The sequence below is a fragment of the Euleptes europaea genome, chromosome 4 (assembly GCF_029931775.1).
Source record: "Euleptes europaea isolate rEulEur1 chromosome 4, rEulEur1.hap1, whole genome shotgun sequence".
Lineage (NCBI taxonomy): Eukaryota > Metazoa > Chordata > Lepidosauria > Squamata > Sphaerodactylidae > Euleptes > Euleptes europaea.
Window position 1 is genome coordinate 22,910,410 of NC_079315.1, and position 9,166 is coordinate 22,919,575.

Genomic DNA, 9,166 nt, shown 5'->3' on the forward strand with positions numbered 1-9,166 from the left:
GGTGGCTGGGTCATGTTCTTAACTGCTGCGACCTACGCGGTACAGGAACTGGTGTTGTGGGTGCTGGGGCCGCGTCTGTGGCAGCGGTCGGCCCGGGTTCGCAGGAGGTGGGAGAAACGGCTTCCAGGAGCTCTCTTTGTGTGCCGGCAGACAGGCGTTCTTCGCTCGGCTCGCTCTCTGCTGGCGCGGCTTGCTCCGGCACTCTGGGAAGCTCCGGAGCTTCTGTGGCAGCGGCGCGGTCGGGCTCGTCAGCCAGTCAGCGGTGCAGCTGATCGATGTGTCACCGGAGGACTCGACCCTCGGGGGTGGCAACCCGGTAGGATACCGGGCCGGTTGCGTCTTGTACGGTAGCCGGAATCCAGGCTGGGCCCATTCCATAGTTACGGGCATAGACGGGGGCATCCTGCTCTATGACCCGTGGGGTTGCTGGTTCTTCTCGGTGGTGACGGCATTCCGGCGCAAGATCGGGGTGTAGCTGGTCAAGTGGCGTTTTTGGCCGGCGGCCCATGAGGAGCTCCGCGGGTTTTTTCCGGTGGTGGAGTTGGGCGTAGTGTGCTGGTACAGGAGGAATTCTGCCAGCCCCCTGTCCCAGTCATTGCACTCAATGCACCGCATCGCTTCCTTGGTCGTGCGGACCATTCTCTCTGCCTGTCAATTAGTGGCAGGGTGGAACAGGGCTGAGGTCATGTGGCAGATTCCGTTTTTGGCCAAGAACTCCTGGAACTCCGCGGACGTAAATTGGGCCCCATTGTCGGAGACCACCGTGTTTGGCAAGCCGTGGGTGGCAAAAAGCTTCCGCAGTTCCCGAACCACCACTCGCGAGGTCATAGAGCCTACGCCAGCGACCTCCAGCCACTTGGAGTAGGAGTCCACCACGATCAGGAAAGTTTTGCCCTGGAACGGGCCCGCAAAGTCTATGTGGAGGCTGTCAGCCCTTGGCCCACAGAACCAGAAATCACCACAAAGTCGTATAGAGTCCAAACAGATGGATTTTACTGATCAAATAGGCATACAGTGCAAACGAATAAAATGACAGCTATGAAAGGCTCACTAGCTGGGAGATATTATAAGGCAGGAAAGGCGGGAGATTACACGCAGGAATACAGTTTCCCAGGAGCTGAGTTCCCAGGCTTAGGCTTAGGCATGCGACCTTGGGGGGCAGACAATACAGCACAGAGACAGAGGCAATAACGAAACCGAGATAGCAGCCTGACATTCTGCTCCCCTCAAGGCCCCCTCCCAGTTCGCAAGGGGGCTGGCCTGTTCGGGTAAGCAATGTGAAAGGCGTCGACGAGGTCGGGGGCGGAGACATCCCGTGCGCGCACCCATTCGTCATAGGCAGGGGGGAAATGTTTCCAACGAACTAGATACTGGAGAGTACCATGGTGAATACGGGAGTCAAGGATCTTGGAGACTTCGAAGTGTTCTTCCCCCCCCACCATGATGGGTTGCGCAGGCGGTGGGTCCGGATGCCACCGTGGAGAAGCAACATGGGGTTTGAGGAGGCTTATGTGGAAAACAGGATGCACACGCCTCAAAGATTTGGGGAGAGCCAGTTCCACTGTGACAGGGTTTATGACCCGAGTAATGGGGAAAGGGCCAATGAATTTGGCACTGAGTTTATGGCACGGTTGGGTGGACCGGAGGTTTTTGGTGGAAAGGTAAACCAAAGCACCCACTTGCAGATCACCCCCGGGGGAGCGATGTTTGTCAGCTTGCGCTTTGTATTTACGTTTGGCCCGGTCGAGGTTGCTAACGAGCCAGGGCCAAGTGGTACGGAGGGCGTGTGCCCAGGAGGCAATGTCGGGGTTCCCCTCCCCCTCTACATCATCTGTAGGAACGATGGGACTGAAATCTTGTCCATACACAGCGAAAAACGGGCTAAAACCTGTGGATTGATGCATGGCATTATTGTAGGCATATTCTGCTAAAGGTAACAGTTCTACCCAGTTATCCTGGTGGTAGTTAACATAACAACGCAAATAACATTCGAGTACAGCATTGACACGTTCAGTTTGACCATCAGTTTGAGGATGGTATGCACTAGACATTCCCTGTTCCACCCCCACCAACTTGAGGAAAGCTTTCCAAAACTTAGAAACGAAACCACTTCCGCGGTCACAAATTATTTTACGCGGAAACGAATGTAAACGAAATATATGCGTTACGAAGAGGCGGGCCAGTTTCTGAGCAGAGGGGATCCCTGCACATGGAATCAAATGTATTTGCTTAGAAAACAAATCAGTAACAACCCACAACACAGTTTTACCCCCACTGAGAGGGAGATCAGTCATGAAGTCCATAGCAATCACTTCCCAAGGTCTGCTGGGCGTTTCAAGAGGTTGTAGCAATCCCGGGGGTTTGCCCTGCGATCGTTTCGCAGCGGCACAAACGGGACAGCTGCGGATGAAGGAGTCAATGTCGGAACGCATTCCCCCCCACCAGAACTGTCTGCGCAATAAGTGAAGGGTCTTCAGAAACCCAAAGTGCCCAGCTGTTTTGGCTCCATGAGCTAAATGTAAAACGTCCTTCCGGAGAGCTTTGGGTACATACAATTTTGAGTCTTTGTACCAGGACCCCCCTTGTTCCAAAACACCAGGAGGTAGGGTATGAGCGGAACGTTCTAAAAGGCACTGGTCCCGAAGGACCGTTAAAAAGGATTCGGAGATGGGGAGCTGGGAGGGAGCCCCCCCGTCGGTCCCGGAGATTTGAGAAATAGTTATAGGGTTAGTGCTTACGTGCGGCGGCGCGCAGACTGCAGGCGGCTGAGCGGTCGGAGGGGTAGGAGGGGCGGGAACTCCGGTCTGTTGCGGTGGCGGCTGGGCAGCCGGTTGGGCTGGCGGAGCTTGCGAGTTAGGGAAGGTGTGTTGATGCTGGGATCGGGTTTGCACAGCCAGCATAGGTAGGGCCCCACGTTGCATAGGGGTGAACAGAGAGTTGGTGGGTCTTTCGAGTTTTACCGGATATTGTGGTAAACGGGAGAGGGCATCCGCGAGAACGTTCTGCTTCCCAGGGACGTGCTTCAGGGTGAAACGGAACTGAGCAAAGAACTCCGCCCACCGTTGTTGTTTCGCCGATAGTTTATGGGACCCCGTGAGGGCAGCTAGATTTTTGTGATCGGTCCAAACTTCAAAGGGTACTTTAGACCCTTCCAAGAATTGCCGCCATAAAGTCAGTGCATGATGAACTGCAGAGGCCTCTTTCTCCCAGATGGGCCAGTTTAATTGAGCGTGCGCAAATTTTTTTGAAAAGTAAGCGCAAGGGTGAAGAAGACCGTCCGGTCCTTGTTGGAGGAGAGCCCCTCCCATGGCTACATCGGAAGCATCGACTTGCACAATGAACATTTGATTTGGGTCTGGGTGCCGTAGCACCGGCTCCGAAGTGAAGAGGCGTTTGAGGGCCAGAAAGGCGGCTTGGCATTGCTCAGTCCATAGGATTTTTGCGGAGGGCAAGGCAGCCGAGCTTACTTTTCCCTTAGTTTTCAGTAGGTCCGTAATGGGTAGAGCCACTTGGGCGAAGTTAGGGATGAATCCCCGATAGAAGTTTGCAAATCCCAGAAATTGCTGTACTTGCTTACGGTTGGTGGGGGGAGTCCAATCGAGGACGGCTTGGACTTTGGCGGGGTCCATGCGAAGACCTTGGTGGGAGATGATGTATCCCAAAAACGTGAGTTTGCTTTGGTGAAATTCACACTTAGCTAGTTTAGCGAACAGTTGATGGTTACGCAGGCGTTGTAGAACTTCTCTGACCAGAGTCACATGCTCGTCCATAGTTTTCGAATAAATGAGAATGTCATCTAAGTAGACCACCACCCCACGATATAGAAGGTCATGTAGGATTTCATTGATGAGTTGCATGAAGACCCCCGGGGCCCCTTTTAATCCGAACGGCATTACAAGGAATTCATACATTCCGAAACAGCTAGAGAAGGCAGTGAGGTGTTCATCTCCTTCGCGGATACGGACTCGGTAGTAGGCTTCCACCAAGTCTAATTTAGAGAATACACGGCCTTCCTGTAATTGTCCCAAAATATCCGATATTAATGGGATAGGATAGGCGTTGGTCTGGGTAACCGCATTGAGCTTTCTGAAGTCAATGCACAGGCGAAGGTCGCCCTCTTTTTTCCGGACGAAAAACGCGGGGGCCGAGTTTGGGGCATTCGAAGGGCGAATGAACCCTCTGGCGAGGTTTTTGTCCAAAAAGTCCCGGAGGACAGTGCGCTCGGAAGCGCTCATAGGGTAAATCTTACTTTTGGTTAATGTGCAGTCCTTTACTACTTCAATCGCACAGTCTGAGGCCCGGTGGGGGGGTAAGGCATCACATTCCTTAAGGTCGAAGACATCTTCAAAGTCCCGGTATACAGCGGGTAGAGCCGGTGGTACTGGAGCAGTAGAGGTTAACGCTGGAACGGGCGGAAATGGCAGAGCAAAGTTTTGCCGATGCTGGTCGCAGGTGGGACTAGCGAAAGAAATAGTGTTTGTTTCCCAATCAATACTGGGACTATGTCCTTTAATCCAGTTAATTCCCAAGACCACGTCAAATCGGATAGGGGCTATAGTGAAGTCTATTTGTTCCCAGTGGGAACCAATTCCCATTGCCACCCCTATGGTGCGATGATCAACTGGACCCCCCTGGAATTGGCTCCCGTCCATTTGAGCAAATTGGACGGGGGCGGGTAAAGCCTCTGAGTCGGCTCTGAGGGCAGCAAACGTGGCTTCGTTTATGAGAGTGCGACAGCAACCGGAGTCAATTAGTGCTTTGACGGGGATTTGTGGACCTCCGTTAAGTTGTTGTAAAACTGCATCTACGTAGACGGTGGAGTCCACTTCTTTGATTTTGGTAGGAGCATTCGGTTTGATAGGAAGATCCTGAGAGGTCTGTGGAGATGCTCCATTCACCACAGACCGGAGCCGTTTTTTGACAAGTCGAGGGGAGATTCCAGGTTTAAGGCTGGAGAAATCCAAGGGTTTTCCTCATCCGAAGAGGGAAAGCTGTCCCCCAATGGGGCACTTGTAATCCGAGACCCGGCGGGGTCGTTGGAAGCAGGCAGGGAGGCTGGGTCCCCGGCATGGAGTGCAGAGGGTGTGGGCCTTCCCGGAGCTGCGCTGCGGGTGGCCGCGGTGCCTCTGCGTGGTGGACGACCTCGGGCGCGGGTTGTCGTGCTGGGACGAAATAATTCCTGGCGGCGTGGGCAAACGGCTGCAAAGTGGCCCATTTCTCCGCATGTAAGACAGGCACCCCTCTGAAATCGGGCTTCACGTTCCTGGAGCGGACGTGGGGGATTTCGCGGGACGAGCAGTGGTGCCTTGGGTTGAGGCTTTTGGGTGCCCTTCTCCTTGTGCTTTTGACGGACGAGAGAAATAAAGCGGCGGCGGCTTTCCACTTCCTCGGCTAATAGGATCCAGCCTTCGAGGGTATCGGGATCGCCCCGCATGTAAGACCAGTTCAGAATGTCAGGATGCAAGGCTTCCCTGAAATGATGGATTAGGGTGGTCTCGGGCCAACCTACAATTTTACTTGCCAGTCGCTGAAATTCATCGGCAAATTCCCGAACTGTAGCAGAGCCTTGTTTTAATTGTAAAAGTTCCGTTTTGGCTCTTTCTCCCAGGAAGGGGTCCTCAAACCTCCTTCTCAGGGCAGTCATGAAGTTGTTGAGGGAACGAATCGCACGAGAGCGGGTGTCAAACTGGAGGACCATCCAGTCAGCCGCTTTGCCTGTCAGGAGGGAAGCTACGTACCGCACCCGGCTATCTTCCGTGGGGAAAAGTTGACCTTGTTCTCGCATATAACTGTCCACTTGATGCAAGAAACAAGGCAAAGTCTCAAGAGATCCGTCATACGTAGTCCTCAATTTGAGTTGCTTCCAAGGGCCGGGCGCGGGCTGACCCGGTTGCACGGGTGGTCCGGGCGGAGGAGCAACAGGAGCTCCAGGAGGCAAGGGTGGAGCAGGCACATTAGCAGGTGGTTGCACGGGTGGTCGGAGCGGAGGAGCAACAGGAGCTCCAGGAGGTAAGGGTGGAGCAGGCACATTAGCGGGTGGTTGTACGGGTACCGCCGGACCCGGTATCGGAACGGGCTGTCTCTGAGCTATCAGGGTTTGTTGTAATTGCCTGTTCTCGTGAAGCATAAGTTCCATTACTTCTTGGAGTTGATCCACACGGTCGGAGAGCTCCCGATTCTGGGCTCGTAAAAGATGAACCTCCTCACTTGGGCCCCCAGTAAGATGAGGCTTACTGGTTCGGAAGCTCGTGGCCCATTGAGAGCTATCCCCATATAAATCCTCGTCTTCAGACTCATCAGAGTCTCGACGTCGGTCAGCCAAACGGCGTGCGCGTTGGGTCGCACGCGACGGGACAAACGCCGGGGAAAAGGTTAGACCTGATAGTCCCAGTACATAGTCCTTGGGGCGCGTGTCCACGTTCGCCTGATTCCTTGCTGCAGCCGCCCTGGCTGCTTCCGCCGCCTCTCTCTCTCTTGCGACCCTAGCCGCTTCGGCGGCTTGCTGATCCGCAAGAACTTTGGCGTTCTCAAGTCTTAGGGCAGCCTCTGCCGTAATGCGCGGCAAAAGTTCTGTCTCGAGGAGCAAGAGTATGGGGTCAGGTTCCCCGCCCAGCAGAGGTTGTACTCGAACCGCCAGTGCGGATGCTTCGGCTCCAAACGTCGGGGTCAAAACTTGAGCCAAGGTGGCTACCGGGGTGTCCTTTGTACATTCCACAAGGAGAAGAGCGGTGCTAATAGCGACTCGCTTGGCCTCAGCCTGGCAGCTGGCCGCATCCGGGATCAGGGAAAAACCCTCCGGTGGGGCTCCCGCCATGGTAGAAAGAGTTTGTCGAGAAATAAGATTATCCAGAAGTCCAGTTAATATTTGTAAATCCTCAGTCGCCAATCGGGCATCGTCCAGTAATTGATCCAAGTCCTGAAGATCTAAACGAGCATCAGTATCCTCCGATGTTAACATCCAGAGACGTCCTGTAAGAGATTGCCACTGCGCGTGTACCAATCCCCTCAAGCGGCAAACCTCTCGGTTCGTCCGGAAAAGTTCAGCGATTAAGTCCTGTAACAGAGTAGGGTCCTCTGAGAAGGGCTCCAGGGTAGTAGATCACCTGGAGAGCTGCACAGCTCCCATCCAAGTGGCAGGCGAACCCCCCTGGGCTCCAGCCTGGCTAGGAGAACGGTGAAGATGTGAGATAGCTGTCATAATGTCAGCCCTTGGCCCACAGAACCAGAAATCACCACAAAGTCGTATAGAGTCCAAACAGATGGATTTTACTGATCAAATAGGCATACAGTGCAAACGAATAAAATGACAGCTATGAAAGGCTCACTAGCTGGGAGATATTATAAGGCAGGAAAGGCGGGAGATTACACGCAGGAATACAGTTTCCCAGGAGCTGAGTTCCCAGGCTTAGGCTTAGGCATGCGACCTTGGGGGGCAGACAATACAGCACAGAGACAGAGGCAATAACGAAACCGAGATAGCAGCCTGACAGAGGCGGGACCAGGATTTGTGGGTGGACTCCCAATGGTGGGTCGGGGCTCGCGGCATCTCGGGCCGCGACTCTTGGCACGGCTGGCAGCGGCTCACCCACTCCTCCACAGCAGCGTCTATGCCCAGCCACCAAACGTAGCTCCTCGTCAGGGCCTTCATGCGCACTATTCCCGGGTGGCAGGCATGCAGGGCCTCCAGGACCTTGGTGCGCAGTTTGGCTGGAACCACAACGCGGTTCCCCCAGAGTAGACACCCCTTATTCAGCGAGAGTTCATGCTGCCATGTGAAAGAGGGCTTGAATTCGCCTTCCGGCCTGGCTGCCGGCCACCCCTTCCCCACCCAGTTCAAAACGCGGGCGAGGGTGCGGTCCTTCGCCGTGTGAGCCGCAATGTCCGAGGCATGTAGGGGCAGTTCAGGCAGGGTCTCCAGTAGCATGACATTGTAGGCCGGGACGGGTCCGGGTTGGAGTCCTTGAGCAGCAAACGGCTGAGCACATCGGCGTTTGTGATGCTGGACCCGGGGAGGTGCAGTAGCCGGAAGTCGACCACCGGAGCATGCGGGGGGACAGGATTTGCGGCGTCTGACGATCCAGCACGAACAACCCCAAAAGTGGCTTGTGGTCAGTGATGATGGAGAAGGGGCGGCCATAAATATAGTCGTGGAATTTCTTCACACCGGCCACTACGGCAAGCGCCTCCCGGTCGATTTGCATGTAGTTCCTCTCCGCAGTGGAGAGGGTCCGGGAGTAGAACGCAATCGGGGCCTCCCGACCGCCTGGCAGCTGGTGGCTCAGAACTGCTCAGACGCCGTAGGGCGAGGCGTCGCATGTTAACACAACGGGAAGCTTCTTGTCAAAATGGACGAGCAAGCTGGAGGGAGACAGGAGGGCTTTGGTAGCCTCGAACGCCCATTGATGCGACTTGCCCCACGCCCACGGGGAGGATTTGTCCAGGAACCGGTGGAGCGGCTAAGCAACCGATGCCTTGTTAGGGAGGAAGGCGTGGTAAAAGTTCAGCAGGGCGAGGAACGACTGGAGCTCCTGTTTGCTTTGGGGCAGCGGGGTGCTGTGGATCGCCTTGATCTTGTCGGGCATTGGATGGATGCCCTCTGCATCGATCAAGTAGCCCAGGAACTCCACCTGCGGTAGGCCCAGCTGGCACTTCTCTCGCTTGACCGTCAGCCCAGCATCTCGGAAACAGCGGAGCACCCGGTGGACATGATCCAGGAGCTCGTCATCAAAGCTTGCGGTGATCAAGAAGTCGTCGAAGTACAGGACGATGCCAGGCAAGCCCTTCAGGAGGTCTTCCATCAAATTCTGGAAGATGCCCGGGGCCGTGCTGACCCCGAACTGCAGGCGCGTCACCCGGAAGGCACCCCGGTGAGTAACAATTGTCTGTGCCTCGGCCGACTCAGGGTCCACGGGCAGCTGTTGGTAAGCCCGAGCGAGGTCCAGTTTGGCAAACACCCAACCCCCAGTGAGGGAGGCCAGGAGGTGGCTGGCAACTGGCACAGGGTAGGTGTGCGCCCGCAGTGCCTTATTAATAGTACATTTGTAGTCTGCGCAGATGCGGACGTCCCCTTTGGGCTTGAGCGGTGTCACAATCGGGGTCTCTCAGGGGGCATTGGGGTCTGGTACCAGCACCCCTGAGTGATGAGACGGTCAAGCTCCGCGTCGAT

The 9,166-nt window shown here is 55.3% G+C and overlaps 1 pseudogene; it reads right to left on the bottom strand.

The window, feature by feature from the left end:
- Positions 1–256: 256 nt before the first annotated feature.
- LOC130476939 (uncharacterized protein K02A2.6-like) lies at positions 257–8,798 on the bottom strand (annotated as a pseudogene).
- Between the last annotated feature and the right edge of the window lie 368 nt (positions 8,799–9,166).